The sequence below is a fragment of the Camelus ferus genome, chromosome 14, assembly GCF_009834535.1.
Source record: "Camelus ferus isolate YT-003-E chromosome 14, BCGSAC_Cfer_1.0, whole genome shotgun sequence".
NCBI classification, from domain to species: Eukaryota; Metazoa; Chordata; class Mammalia; order Artiodactyla; family Camelidae; genus Camelus; species Camelus ferus.
The window spans coordinates 10,360,790-10,375,936 of NC_045709.1; the positions used below are offsets into that span (position 1 = coordinate 10,360,790).

Genomic DNA, 15,147 nt, shown 5'->3' on the forward strand with positions numbered 1-15,147 from the left:
ATTCTTGGGGGGAGGGTATAGCTCAGGTGGCAGAATGCTTCCTTAGCATGCATGAGGTCCTTGGTTCAATCCCCAGTACCTCCTCTAAAAGTAAGTTAAACCTAGTTACCTCCCCTATCCAAATTAAATAATTAAATAATAAATAAAACATAAAGCTAAAAAAAAAAAAAGAAGATATTTGTAGGACTAAAGACTACATTTAATATCATTAGCAACTTGGATGTCATATGCTCCTTAATATTACAAAATATAAATGAAAACCATGAGATATACAGCAAAAAAAACCCAAAAAAAACAAAATCACAGCATGTTAGCAAAACAGGATGCATACTGAGTCAAAATACAAAAAAAAATTCTTTATTTGAATTACTGCCTTGGTTTCAAATAAACAAGCTTATTTCCTTGTGTACTAAGACACTGCAAGTAGCCGATTGGAGCAGCCTGACTCAGAAAGAGACAAGGTGAGGCTGTCATCCCAAGGTGGCTTTGGAATCTGAGGACAGAACTCCTGGATGAGCCTGTCCACATTCTTTTCTGTACCTGGCCTGCCTTGGCTGCGTGCTGATGAAATTTCTGCACTCCCTTGCTGCCCTGCAGCGGGATAGTCTTTCTTTTCACCTCTAGGCTGTGTTCTGCTTTTCCCACGCCTGGGATCTGAAAGCCTGGGGAGCTTGAAAACTACAGATCGCCCACTCCCATTTTCTTGCTGGATAGCTAGCACCTGGCCCGCACAACAGCCTGCCAGATGACCAAGCTGTCACCAATCTGTGCTTTCCTGACTCACTCAATGCTTTGCCCCCTCACTTCTCTGAAAGGGTGCTGGTACATGTTGGCAGAGCTAAATAAGTCTGACTGTGACCCAGAGACACTGTCCAGATTATCTGCTCCAGGAATCTTCATCTAGTATTTAATAATTATCCTCTTCTTGTGCAGCCTGGTTTTTGCACACACTACTCAGTTTTTATATTAATTTCTTTTCATCTTTGTTTGTATGTAAATAATTGGTAAGAAAATAATACCTGATTGAGGAAAAAAAAAAAGCAAACAAGTAAGCACATGGCCACTGACAACTCGCCTCGTTTCTGTACAGTGAACTTACTCCCTATTCCTTTGTCAAAACCTGAAGTTGGGGAGGAGATTGGAGCACAATCTCTGATAAAATTTATAGTGTTTACCACAATATTCAAACAAGCTTTCAAAGTTTGGGGGCAAGTTGTTTGTAGCAAAAGCATCGTGATGCAGTATTATGTGTGTTAATGATGATAGTCTACTTTCTTTACAAAGGCAATGGATCTTGAAGTTTTCTTCGACTATCAGGGGCACCATCAGTGCAAATTGATTCACGTATGTCAAGCATTGACTTATACTTTGAAAAAGCAGGCACTGACAGTACTGAACTCATCAACTCCTTTGTAGTTGTTTGCAGTGGTTCACAGAACAAGACTTCTTTGATCTGTCTCTCCTTTCTGTACATCACAAACATGGGCGCTCACTACAGCCTTCAGCCTCAGATGACTCAGATGAATAGCTACTTTGAGAGGGCAAGTGTGGTTATCTTCTAAAACTTGCTCTTTAGTGAATTCTAGAAGAGACAACATCATTTTCTCAGGAACCTACTGAGGATTCTTTTCTGCATTTGCTTCCAGTACTATTTTTGGGGGGAATCCCTTTCAACACACACGATGTCACTAATTTTTCAACTATTGTATGAAATTTTCTTCTCTTGCCACACACATATGCAAAAGGACAGGAAACTCAGAATAAACAAGGGCTTCTCAGGTGCCAAACCCAAACATTTCAAGACATTTCTAGAAACAGTCTCATGTCCAGCTGCACAGCCTTCTTTTGTTGAAAGTTTGGACAGTTCTGATGGTTTGGATGTGAAACAAATAAATTGCACAAACACACTGAAGTTTATAGCCATTGCAGAATGAGCCTCTAAGGAATATGTTTCTGCTCCCATTTGTGTTTCTTTAACGTGGCTCACTCCCAAATATATGGGTATTTCCCTGAGATGATGTCAAGTTTTGCTGAGTGAATTAGCCTCGGCGCTATCTGTATTACCTGTGTAAGTGTTGTGATAGCAGCTAACGTTTAACAAGCAGTTTCTATGTTGTAGGTTCTGTGCTTTCCAAGTATTATTGCATATAATCCTCACAACAACCAAGTGTGGGTAAGAATATTATCATCATTTTATAGAAACAGAAGTTGATGCTTAAGTATGGTTAAAAGAATAGGTTTTTCAAATCCCATTTCCCACTAAAAGGAACCCTGGTGGTATTGGAGAAATAGCTAATTCCAGGTCTGGAGAGGAAATGTACGTGCTGAGCCTAGAATTCCTTGTCTTACCACAGAATACTGGAGCTAGCAAAGACTAGTGAGGTTAGGGTGACCAGCCCCCTCCAATTTGCCCAGCACTCTCCCCATTATCAGACTGAAAGTTGTGTCACAGGAACCTCTCTGGCTCCCAGGTAGACTGGGACAGTGGTCATGTCAAAAGGACATAAGAGCCAACTTCAGTAGCCTCCATGGGACAAAGAAGAATAATTTGAGCATAAACAAAAATAATAACTACAGTATATTGAAATATGTCAAATACGTATAAATACACGAATTCATAATGATACTAAAAAACCTAACAGAAACACAACTAATTGGTTACTGTTGGAGAGAACCAACTCACTATTTGAAAATCAAGCATTTATCTGGCCTTTCTAAAATAAACAGTATTCTTGAATATTAAGATTTGTAGGTGAGGAGACGTTTCTATCGATGTATTCCAGCTAATACATGGGGAAGAAAAAAAATTAGAATATTACCATTTTGCAACCCCTAAAGAATCTAGGCATTGAACATAAACAAAAAGAGAGACAACCAAATATTATATACTACCTGTTGGAAGAACTAACACTACCTATGCAGAATTCTTCTAGATCTAATTACAGGAAACTCAGAGGACACAGGGCCATGTTAAACAATACCCAGGAATGCAATCAGCAAAATACAGACTGTGGGAATTTCTACAGGGCAAATGACCAGTTTTCTTCAGGCAATAATTACATGGGAAAAAGGTGAAAGCAGAATGTAAAAATTAAAAGAGACTTAAGAGATGTGTCAACTAATTGCAATGTGTGGACAATGGAAAATAATTTAAACTGATAAACTATAAAAAATTAGAAATTTTGAGATAATTGTAAATTTAAACACTGCATAGTTGATGATGTTAAAGAATTATTTTAATTTTTAAGGGTGCTAATGGTAGCCTGGTTTTATTTGTTTTAAAACAATATTTATATTTTAAAGATATATACTGAAATGTTATGAATAAAGTGGTATGACATGTTATCTGGGATGTGCCTCAAAATAATACACTGTAGAGGTGGGGGAATGGGTTGCAATGTTAATGAAACAAGATTGGCTGAATTAATAATTGTTGCAATCAGGTGAGAGATACATGAGGATCATCTACCCTTGAATCTATTCTTGTACATTTTAAAAATTCTTCATAATAAAAAGGAGAGAGACAGATGAGATTAAGGTTTTAATGTCACATAGCTAGGAAGTAGATGAGCCAGGATTTGAACAAAGAAAATTTTAGTCTAGAATTGAATTTCTTAAGTTCTCTACTACCTCAAAAAAATCTTGAAAGGTGGATACTAATTAAACAATGACAGAGAGCTGAACAAAAGCAACTTAACCACTTCTCATCTCCCTAGTGATAGTCATTTCAGTCTAAAATGGCAACGTGAATTGAATTTTAGAAAACTGAGCTTTTTCTACATGTTTTGGTTGAGCTACCATAATGCTTCTATATTTATTTTTTCTGCAATTTCTCTTTCTCCAAGGAAGAACATCTTATTTCCCTAGAGGATGCATAGATTACTGGTAAAGAATCTCTCACAAGACTTAATAATTATTTTCAAAGGAAAGTCAGCCGCAAGCCTTTACTTTTCCTAAAAGATGAAACTTAATGTTAGTTATTTCATGCTTCTGTGTTTTACTTAAGGATTTTCTAAGTCAGTTCGTGGTTGACCTGTTGACTTCCTTCCTGCTTCTCAATGGAAGTGTATCAAAAGTCTTCGTGCCTCAAGCCATCAGGGCATGAGGGAGGGGACAGGAACGATGTCTAGTCTTTGTTTGCCATCTATCTATCCATGGGGAATCTGCTACTATATCCTTAGCCATATTGGTGTCCAGGCATTGGTGGATATACACATGTAAAAGAGCTCTATTCCCCCATCTAGTGTCTGTCCAAAGTCCAATCAGATCATTCTACATCCCACTTGGTCCCATGATAGGGGTTCTTCAGGTCCACTGACTCCCACTAGACATAGCTCTCTTGAATGCTCGTCTTTACCACTGAAGCTGTCTCAGGACCCATTGCCCAGACTGACTGGACTGCCCAGTCTAGTCAAGTGCTGTTCCACCACTCAGGATAGGGAAGAGACCTGCATCCTTATTGCTCTTCTAGGTTCCACTCAGGAAGTGAGACACAGATTTCCTCCACCCTGATTTCCTCAAATTTACAAACAGTTCCACTGTTTTCTGCGTTGTAGATTTTGACCTCAGGAGAGTGTAGTATCCCTTACCAGACTCCTTTAGTACTACTTTCCTTTTACTCTTTCTTCCTCCCCAAGCCCAAGGAGTTTTTATCTAGTATCCAGTGGGCAGAAAATTCACTCTGTCTGCTCATGGAATTTTCCAACTCTTTTGCCTCACATCTGGACCTCAGATTTTGAAGCTCAAAAGCTAAGAATTAACGTTTTATTTTTGTTCCGTACAGTCAGCTATGACCTTCGTATAGGCAATAGATTCTCATATCTAACTGGCTAAATGGGGCAGGGTCATGGGTTAACAGGGAATACATGAAAAAGACCATAGCTGTTGACACATTAAAACACTGTCTTGTCACAAGGGGATAGTAATTGTACTGAATGGGCTGCAGCAGAAGTCCATACAATCTGGAATGCTTTCTCTTACATACCTACTTTTGAAGGAAAGTGGTTTCAGTTGGTTCTTTCTAGCATAAGCTGCTATGACATGCCATTTTCTTTTTAAGTGAAACTAAGCCTCCCAATCTAGGTATAGCTGATTAGACCAAAGAGCAATTTTTTGGACACAGGCTACCACTTGTATGAATACCAGGGAAGCTGTCTTTGAAGTAGCTGGGCAAGGTATTTGAGCAGTAAGTTCAAATACTGGCCAAATATTCAACCTGTACTAGATGGGTACAAATGGACCCAACCAAGTCCTCCCCTTTAGGATTAGCAATTGCTAGAAAAATTAAAAGAACACAGTTCCTTTGAGCTAAGGTAGCCATCCCACAGAATACTGAGTAACTTGTTGGTAACCGTAACTCACACTGTATACTGTAGCATTGGGAATCAGGAGATACAGAAATGATTGTGTGGCTGAGAGGGTTAACTTTAGGGTCTTATGTTCTTTCAGATTCAGTTAGGGAGGTAGGTAAGATAACCCTTCTCAATCTGGGGAATCCTCCCCACTGGAGCACTCAGCAGCTGGGGGTTCCCCAGGCTATGGGAAACGGGGCATGTTTCTACGATATGTGATTTTAAAACTTCTTCTATATTTAAGCATTCATGGACAACTTATGACATATAATGAAAAATCTACACGAATAAGGGCAAGACATGGGGCCCCAAAGAAAATCCCTAGTTGTAGTCAGCTGTCATGGGGACTGCTCTTTCCTCTCATCCTTGTTTACAATGTAAAGCACTGGGCAGAAACATCCTGCCAGGTTCCCTCCAACGTTAAAAATGGCGAGGACATGGCAGTGTTCATTCCAAGTACATCTGTCTCTCCATTTAGGCAGTGGGTAAGTTTCTGAAAAGGGGTGGGAAATTTTAAATGTCCAAGTCAATAAGTATATTTTAGTAGGGCAGACCTTCCAAATCAGTCATACCCTACCATATTGTATTAATTAGAAAATTATACTTTTAACAGATACTTGTAGAGTGTCAGCTCAAGAAGGAGTGAAGCAGGAGGCAAGGCACATGAGAGTCAAGTGAGGTCTGAGGAGGAAGTGTGCTTGGAGGTCAGTGCACCTGTATTGAGGCAGGGGAGGGTATTAGGAAATGATATGGGACCAGAACCAGGTTCTGCCTGGGCTCCACCCTGGACAAGTTCAAACCTAATTGGTAGGGGTGGTACAGGCGTATATGTTACTTAAAGCTCCCTAGATGACTTAGATGCCCACTGGGAGTTGAGAATCACTGATGTGGGGGCCTTGTTGGTTTTTTCTCTGAGTAGAGTGGAAAGCCATCAGTCTTTTAAAAATAAATTTCATTGTGGTAAAATACAAATAATATAAAATTTACCATCTTAACAGTTTTTTGTGTACAATTCAGAGGTTTGCACATATTCATAATATTGTATAACTGTAACCACGATCCATCTCCATGACTCTTTCATACTGTAAAACTGAAACTCTGTACCCATTAAATGATAACTCCTCATTCTCCTTCCCCCCTCAAATCCCTTGCAACCACCATTGTGCTTTCTGTTTCTATGACTTTGACTAATCCAAGCATCTCAAAGTGGAATCATACAGTATTTATCTTCTTGTGACTGGCTTGTTTCATGTAGCATAATTTTCTTAAGGTTCATCCATGTGATAGCATGTGTCAGAATTTCCTTCTTTCTCAGGCCAAATAATATTCCACTGTATGTATATACCACATTTTACTTAACCATTCATCTGTCTCTGCCACTTGAGTTGCTTCCACTATTGTGAATAATGCTGTTATGAATAAGAGTGTACATGGTGTACAGACTCTGCTTTCAGTTATTTTGGGCGTATACCAAGAAGTAGAATTGCTGTACCATACAGTAATTTATCAAGGATCACTTGTATGTGACAGATTCCTTCTTTCTTGCTTCTTTCAAGAGTCTCTCTATTTGATTATATTGAGTCCCAGTGTGGATTTCTTTGAGCTCATCTTACTTGGAATTCATGTAGCTTCTTGGGTATTTATATTCATGTCTTTGCTCAAATTTGGGAAGCCTTCAACCATTGTTTATTCAAATATTCTCTCTGCCCCTTTCTCTCTCTCTCTGTTTCTCTCTCCCTTCCTTCCACAGGACATATGCTGGTCCACATAATGATGTTCCATAGGTCCCTTAGGCTCTGTTTGCTTTTCTTCATTGTTTTTTCTTTCTGCTCTTCAGACTCAATAGTTTACATTGTCCTATCTTCAAGTTCACCAATTCTTTCTTCTGCCTGATTAAATCTGCCTTTGAGTCTCTCTAGTGAAATTTTCATTTCACTTGTACTTTTCAGCTCCCAGACTTTCTTTTTTGTTCTTTTTAGATTTTCTCTTTACTGATATTCTATTTTGTTCAAAAATAATTTTATTGAGTTTCCTCACATCTTTCTTTCATCCTTTGAAAACCTGTAAGATGATTATTTTGAAGTCTTTGTCTGATTCAGCTGCCATCAGGTCTTTTTCAAGGATTTATTGTTTTCCTTTGAATGGGCCATACTTTTCTGTGTCAATGTATACCTTCTGGGTTTTTTTTTTTTTTTTTTTTTTTTTTGCTGTTGTTGAAAACTGGACATTTGAATCTAATTATGTGGTAACTCTGGAAATCAGATTATCTCCCTTCTCTAGAGTTTGCTGGTCTTGGTTATTGTTTCCTGTTTTGTTTTGTTTTTTAAATTGTTGTAATCTGTCTCTGTGCCAAGGAACTGGCTTAAACTTAAAATCGTCTCAGGTCCTCTGAGCCTGTGACTTTCCCTGGACATGTGTGATTACTTTCTAATTTTCCCCATATATGCAATTCTTTTTGAATGTCCTGGTCTTTAATGTCTGACTCCTAAAAAGGGGAAAAGAAAAATAAAGAAGGAGGAGGGTGTGCCAGTTCTTAAAATCCCCTGTAAGTTACTTTAGCCATGAGAGGAGGGACTTGCAACAATGTGGGGAGGTGCAACAATAATGGTTGCCCTCCTATTTGTTGGCACCTCTGTAATCAGAAGCAGCAGCCAGCTATTAGAGCACAGATCACTGATACTTGGTGGACAGGGTACTTTTTGCCCACCTTGGCTCCTACAAGTTGTGTGCAAGCTTGTCCACAAACACATGCACAGCTGCCTCCCATGCAGCTGGGAGTAGGGGATGGGTAGCTCCTACTCTAGTATGGGTTAAAACTGACCAAAAGTAACCACAATGTACTGTCCATGCCGTCCTCTGGAAGTTGTGAGCTTTCAGTAGACTCTAGAGTTCCAAATAGTTGCATCAGACAGATTCTACCAGTGAAATTGTTGTTTAGATGGGGAGACAGATTCCTGGTACTTCTTATTACCCCATCTTCCCCAAATCCTCTCCTAGTGGTGAATTTTTGAACAGAGCTCCTCTATGTCTGTAAATCACTCTGGATGCTGCATTGGGAACAAACCACAGGGAGGCCAAGGTGGGTGAATGGGGGCCTAAGAGGAGACTACTACAGTAATCCAGGTGAGAGTAATCATGCCTGACCACCATAGGGTTGTCATGGTGATAAATACGGGAATCTGGATATAATTTGAAGTCAGAGTTGCCACGATTTGCTGCTTAATGAGAGACAAATAAAATTTTATGGATAAAAAGTAAATATAAGAGATATTTGAAATATAAGAAATATATTTGAAAAGAACAAAAATAGTTACTGAATTGTCCCAGGAAGCTCCAAAGAGCATTAGCTTTTGACTATTAGCTCTGACATTCCCTATCTTCTTCATTTTGATAATCCTTACCATGATTTTTGGTCATGGCCACTGAAATTGCAGACACAGCCCTTTCTCTCCTCTGAGCTGCATTGGCATCACTTGGTCTTACCATGTATTCTCATGGATAAAACCTGTGACTTCCCTTTTCAATGGGCTTGAAAACATCCATTTTGGCTCCAAAGATGAAAACTGTTTGCTGATTCTCAACTGGGGGCCTCCCAGAGATGATAGCTGATATTTTTGCAATGATAGCTTTATTTTGGACACACATAAAACCACCTGGAAAAATAAGTATAGTCTATTTGTAGCTCTCCTGAACTATTCTGCTAACATCAGATCCTCCAAAATTTTAGCAAGTGCTTTAAGTTGTATAATTCTGAAATTAGTATGTCTTTCCAAAAAGGATTTGGCCTACACTCTTAAAGACTGTAATAGGTGACAGTAAAACACATCACTCATCTGCTTTTTCAATTTCTGGTACTCTCTACCAGGGGGTAGTTTATCCTTGAGAACCAAAAACATATCTTTGAGATCCTTCAAATCAATGAGAGGCACTGGGGAGAGGGGAGAAATTCCTCACATGTGACAGACATTTTAGGCGATGTAGTTATAATCAGTCTTGTCTTCTCGGACTCCCAAAAGTGCAGCTCAGTCAACATTGTGAATCACAGAATCCTCTCATTGGTAAGCCCCGTTTCAAGGGTGTTAAATGTCTCGCTTGGCACTTTGTTTTATTTAGCTAACTTTTCAGCCTATTTTAACACGTGGAACCTCCTGAAACATGAGCCAGAGAGCCTACGGCTCTAGCTCCATTTCGTTCTGGTCTGTCACTTTGGTGTTAGCATTTTCCTCACTCTTGTTTCCAGTTTGAGTTATGAAACCATTTCAGTTCAGTTTTAATAACCTCCCTGGCATGGCAAGCTCTACAAGGCTGCCAAACTTAATACGTTGACTCCCTGTGAAGAGGGCAGCAGCTCTGGCCAGGGAAGGATGGGAGGTGGATTTTCTATAAACGCATCCGTTTTCCATTACAGCTCGTTCTGATTTGGTAGCCGACTGCCAGGTGCAGCTGGCTTCCTCTTCTATACACAATCACTTTTGACTTTGGTTTCTGAATTTCCTTGTCTCCTGACTCACCCATGATCCTCTGACAAAATAAACTACCTTGTGATCAATCTTCCTGCTCACAGAGTAGGTCCCAGGGCTCAGCGGCTATGAGAGGGCTAGCTTCACCCTGCAGGACAAGACTCTGAGCAGTGACTTCCATGTCTGCTTGTGGAGACTTCCATGACCACTATGGGGAAACAGCTGCTCTGGTGCAGAGAGAGCGCTGTCTTTGTGGAGTGAAAGCAGGATTCTTTTCTGCAGATGGATTTCCAAGTGAGCTGCAAGCACACCACTGAAGATGTCAAAACTCTCTGAGTCTCCACCAGTGAGAACTCCCCACCAGCCACTCCTCTGAAACAAAACAAAGGTTAGGGTAGGAGTCCAGGTCCCTATTCTTCAGTTTCACCCTTTCCTTAGATTCTGTTTTTATTTAAGACACAGATGCTCTCATCTCATTGACTAGAGGACATGGAAATTTTTATTTCTTACACAATGTTCAATAGACTATAGATTTCATGGCTGGTTTACAATATAGATACCCTGCTTTAAGCCAATGAAATGCAGGAAATTCCAAGTTTATAAACAAATAGAAAGGTTAAGGCAGTATGCAACTACTTGCTTTACAGGAAGAATGGCCATAAGAAATTCTAAGTAGCTATTCTCTATCAGGACAATGATAGACTATCATTTCTTTATTCAACCAAGGTGAGCTATTCCTGTCACAAGAATATTTAGTAGAAAAATAGGTCAGGGGCCAATCCAAAAGGCTGCCCAAAACTGGTGTGTAAATTCCCATTTGGGAGTGTGGCCACCTATAATTTCCTTTGGAACCTCAGCTTAATCTTACTACATTTCCACTGAAATTCTCTAGGGGAATTAAGTGGTGGGGGTTGGAGAGGTAGAGTTTCCTTGGGTTTTAGCTGCTCATGTGTGTTTGTGGCCTCTGGAAACAGAGGGCTCAGAGCAGAAACCTCAGAGATGCAAACTCACAGTGTGGAGAGAGGTCAGGCATCTGGGCATCTCATCACCGGGCAGTTCTCAGTCTTTTCTTCTGCTACCGCCTGTGATGGGTGATGACTTATCCCTGTGGGCATGGACTGCAGGCTGCTTCATCGAGAAGAGAGACCATGAGTGAAGTGCAGTTCTGCAGGTGGTGGCTGAAATCCCCCCACCTTCTCCCCTGCTCAGGAAAGTGCCTTAGGATGCGAGTGAACAAAAGATTCAGCATTATCACAGGGGGAACTTGGGATGTCCTCTCACTGTTTTTATGTTTATCATCCATAAACTTTGGTACCTTCTAACTCTTTAGTAACAGTTTGCTTGTTATAAACCTCTTATTTCTGTTGCCAGTAGTCTTCAAAGCACAGCCCTTTTCTGAAACACAACAAAACCTTCTAATTAACAGTCTCTGGCCATGAAGAGTTGCAGCTTGTTTTATGTGTCCTAAAAAAAGCTAGGCAATTTTTTAAACCCAAAGTTTGATTCAGAGACATATCCTTAATTTATTGATAACCAAGTTAAATGAGCACAAATTCTTCTGTAATATTGAAAATTATTTTTAAATTTAACAAAAGTATTCACTGAACTACTTTTTTCCTTACAGGAAAAAGAAAATGTCATAGCAACAAAAGGGGACCTTAAAAAAATGAAAAATCTGTTGTTATTCCAGCTTTTCTTCTTTGCCCTCCCCTGACCCCTGGGGCACCTACAGAATTCAGCTTCCTTGAAGGGGAACTATTCTGGAACCTATTGTGGAATATAGGGGTGGCCACTTAGATTCATCAAGGCTATGTGTTAGTTAGAACAAATGGAAAAAGAGAATGACCTCATTATCCTGGGAGTATTCTCAAGAAAGGAAAGTCAATGGGAGGACAGGGGCTTCTAAATCTGGCTTTGTGGGGTCCCTTAGTGGGTATGGGGTGAAAAGTGGAGAGGGAAGGTGCTATAGATTGAATGTTTGTGCTCCCCCAAAATCATACGTTGAAGCTCTTAAGTTCCAGTGTTGCCGTTTTTGGAAGTAGGGCCTTTGGGAGGTAATTAGTTAGAGGTCAAGAGGGTGGAGCCTCCGTGATGGGATTACTGTCCTCAAAGGAACAGAAGAGACCAGAGCTCTTTCTTTCTCTCCACCAGATACAGCAAGAAGAAAGTTACATGCAAACCAGAAAGAGGACTCTCACCAGACACTGACTCTGCTGGCACCTTGATCTTGGACTTCCCAGCCTCCAGAACTGTAAGAAATGAATGTTTATTGTTTAAACCATATGATAACTTGCTATAGCAGCCTGAGGTGACCAAGACAGGAGGAGAAAAGGTTGAACAGAGCAAGTTCAGGTTTTTTTCCTCCAACCTGAGAAGCTCTACTTTTGGGAAAAGAGGAATTATCTTTTTTCATTCAAACAACCATGTGGGTATACACGTATAGACATTCTCCAGGCTTACTATTTGATACCAATGTTCTATTGTCATTTAATGCCAAGTACAATTTAAAATTTGGCAGGGGGAAATCAATATACTCTAAAAAATTGCCAAAATTTCCTGTCTCCTAAGATTACTTACTGCAGAGCAGGGAGCAGAGGAAAAAAAAATGGATTAAAAAATTACAAGTAATGATGAAAGAAAATTCTGCCTTTTTTTTTTTTTTTTGTATGGGCAACTGCATTTGCTATTGTGAAACTGAATGATATATACCTCCCAGAGCTGTTCCAGAAAGAGCTACTCAGTAAGGGGAAATTCATCATTAGTGCGTTCAGAAATTACAGCTCCAGTATGTGTTTTGGATGACCAGATACAAAAGATCATCCATAGTCATGAAAACTAAAGAACAGCAAAGTTAATGAGTATATTTAGAAATGTGTATTCCTATCCTATCAAAGAATCTCTCTCTACATGAATGGCAGCTGTGTCCTTGATTTGGGTAACTGTTTCTGCTAATCAAACAAAACTCAAGCTAATGGACCCATATATCTTATCAGTACTAGAATGCAAAGAGATGTTCTTGGAAGTTTGATTGTTAGTGATGCCCATTAGTGTCTTTCAAGTAGATAAATAGTGTAGCATGTAATCATAAATGTAGATTACAATGGCATGCAGTGTTCTCATTTTGAAAAGAGAGGATTAGACCAGGGAATCTCTTCCCTAAGCTTGACACTGTTCCTCAAAATGCATATAGTCTACTAATTGAGGAGATATGGCTTCTATAATAAATAAGGTACCTTGTAATACAAAATCTGTGCCAAATAGCCGTTTGTTCCTGGTCACTAAGACAGATACCAGCAGTAAGAGGCTCAGAGTTAGGGTGATGGTAGGAACATGGGCTTTGGAATTTGATTTGCCCAGATCCAAGTCCCAGCTGTCAGCAGAGTCATCTAAGCAAATTAGATGACTCTGAATCTTGTTTTCTTCCTTTGTAAAATGGGAACAAAATTACACATCTCACAAGGTCAACTGAATATGAAAATTGTCTAGTATAAAAGTGCCTTGCCTACAGCAGCCACTCATATATACTGGGTTTCTTTATTTTTCTTACAGACTGCCTGAGAAAGGATGTGTTAACTTATCAGGGGTCAGGCATCTTGAGGGATTCAGCTAGGTCTCCCTTGGTGATGGTTTTTTCTGCGTGGTCCAGAATGCAAGGCCAGTACCTGGAGAGGTGCATGGTCATGTCCAGGTAGAATACTGATGATGGGGGCTGCATGGATGTTGTTCTGAATTGCTCCCATTCACTGGCATCCGTCTGAGCTTCCCATCTTTAGATTCTGCTGAAGTGCATGTGGTACCTAGATGTTAACCTGCCTAGCAATGGCTCTGCCCAGCAGCACTGATGAGACATTTGGTTGAAGAAGCTTTCAGAAATCCTTTGAACTTCATTTCTTTTGGAGATGAAGTAGGGAAAAATTAGTTTTCTTGGAAATTCTTGCAATCTGGCAAGTATTTTGAAAATTGATCAAAGCATTGAAATTGGCTTGGAATTATCAAGAGGCTCCACTGTGTTTTAAATATTAGGCTTCCTGATGAGATTTCATTGAAGAAAGATTTCTGCCCCAAAGAATTTGTAAACCACTGACAGTAGCACAAGAGAGCTGTACCCTAAGAATGAAGTGCCTCAGACTGAGTTGTGTCGCTCGTTTGCTGTGGGATGCTCTACTTTTGTGTGTCACTGTCTTCAGAGTTAGAATATGGAAAAGATAATGTATTTGGGGCATGATAGTAGCTTTTTAAAGTTATATATAAAGTATATGCATCACAGAGATCATCTGAACACTGGAAGTTCACTTTGTTCTCAATAGAAGGTTTGCTGTTGTTTAAATTATCTCAATATCATAATTGCTTTGATGGGCCATCTCAAAACACAGCTGAAATTAATTAGTTCAGCGTGGAAGAAACAGAATATCTTTTTGTTTTCTTATGCTTTTTAAACATCAAGCATTAAGAAGTTTGCTAGTCCTTCTAGTTAGAGAAAGGACATCTATTTTTGTGTAAGTTTGTTTTCTCATCAATCCCAAAAAATCTTTTCATGGAGCAAATCCCAAGAATAGAAAAAAATTTCCCCCAGTTCCAACTAATCAGTGTTTCCTGTGAGTTCCTCAGTCCATTTCAATTAAGGGTGAAAACCATCTCTGTTCAATTAAAGTATGTAGAACACTATGTCACTTTGCACCTGCTTTTCGAGCACATAATGTGCAAACATTAGGCAAGACAGGCATTGTAAAATTACACTGTGAAAACATGTATCTAAATAGTCTCACAACATGAAATGTTTTCCAGAGCAGTGCTTTATAATTAATGAGGGTGCTTGTGAGCATCCATAAGACATTGTGCAATAAAAATAATGTCTGATTCCTTAAAAAATGTAAATGTGATACGAAATGTAAGTAACAAATACTGATTTAAAAGCTGACGTTAACTGCCAATTGAAACTTAATCATGAGCTATTTACCATAACATCTGGGAGTCCTGATTAAAATTCCAGTAACCCAAAGAATTGTAACCTATTACACTCAATTTAGAAAAAAGGAAACAGTGACCATTTTAATTGTAAGCTTTTGTCTTGATCACCATGCACAGCTCTTACCAAATGCAGTCATACAATGAGATACCTTTCCTATTTTTGAAAAATTGTGGATAGAATGCAGTGTACAGCAGGTTTCTATAGAAGCAAAATTTGGAGCTGAAAGGCATGTGGAAGTTTCATAAAGATATAATTTGTGTCATTTATATTTTTATTGAAATGAAGATTTGGTTCAGGAAAAATTTTTAACCAGTTGGGCTGAAGAATCCGGTCATGGGAGCTCTAAAATGAGTTCCAGTGTTTTTTA

General features: G+C 39.3%; 1 long non-coding RNA gene across 1 annotated transcript in view; it reads left to right on the forward strand.

The window, feature by feature from the left end:
• Nucleotides 1-12,062, forward strand: part of LOC116668538 — a 215,510-nt gene extending 203,448 nt beyond the window's left edge. Inside the window, exon 3 of the long non-coding RNA XR_004325672.1 lies at nt 11,963-12,062. This is a non-coding gene — a long non-coding RNA (uncharacterized LOC116668538). The remainder of the gene's footprint in view (nt 1-11,962) is intronic.
• The last annotated feature ends 3,085 nt before the right edge of the window (nt 12,063-15,147 follow it).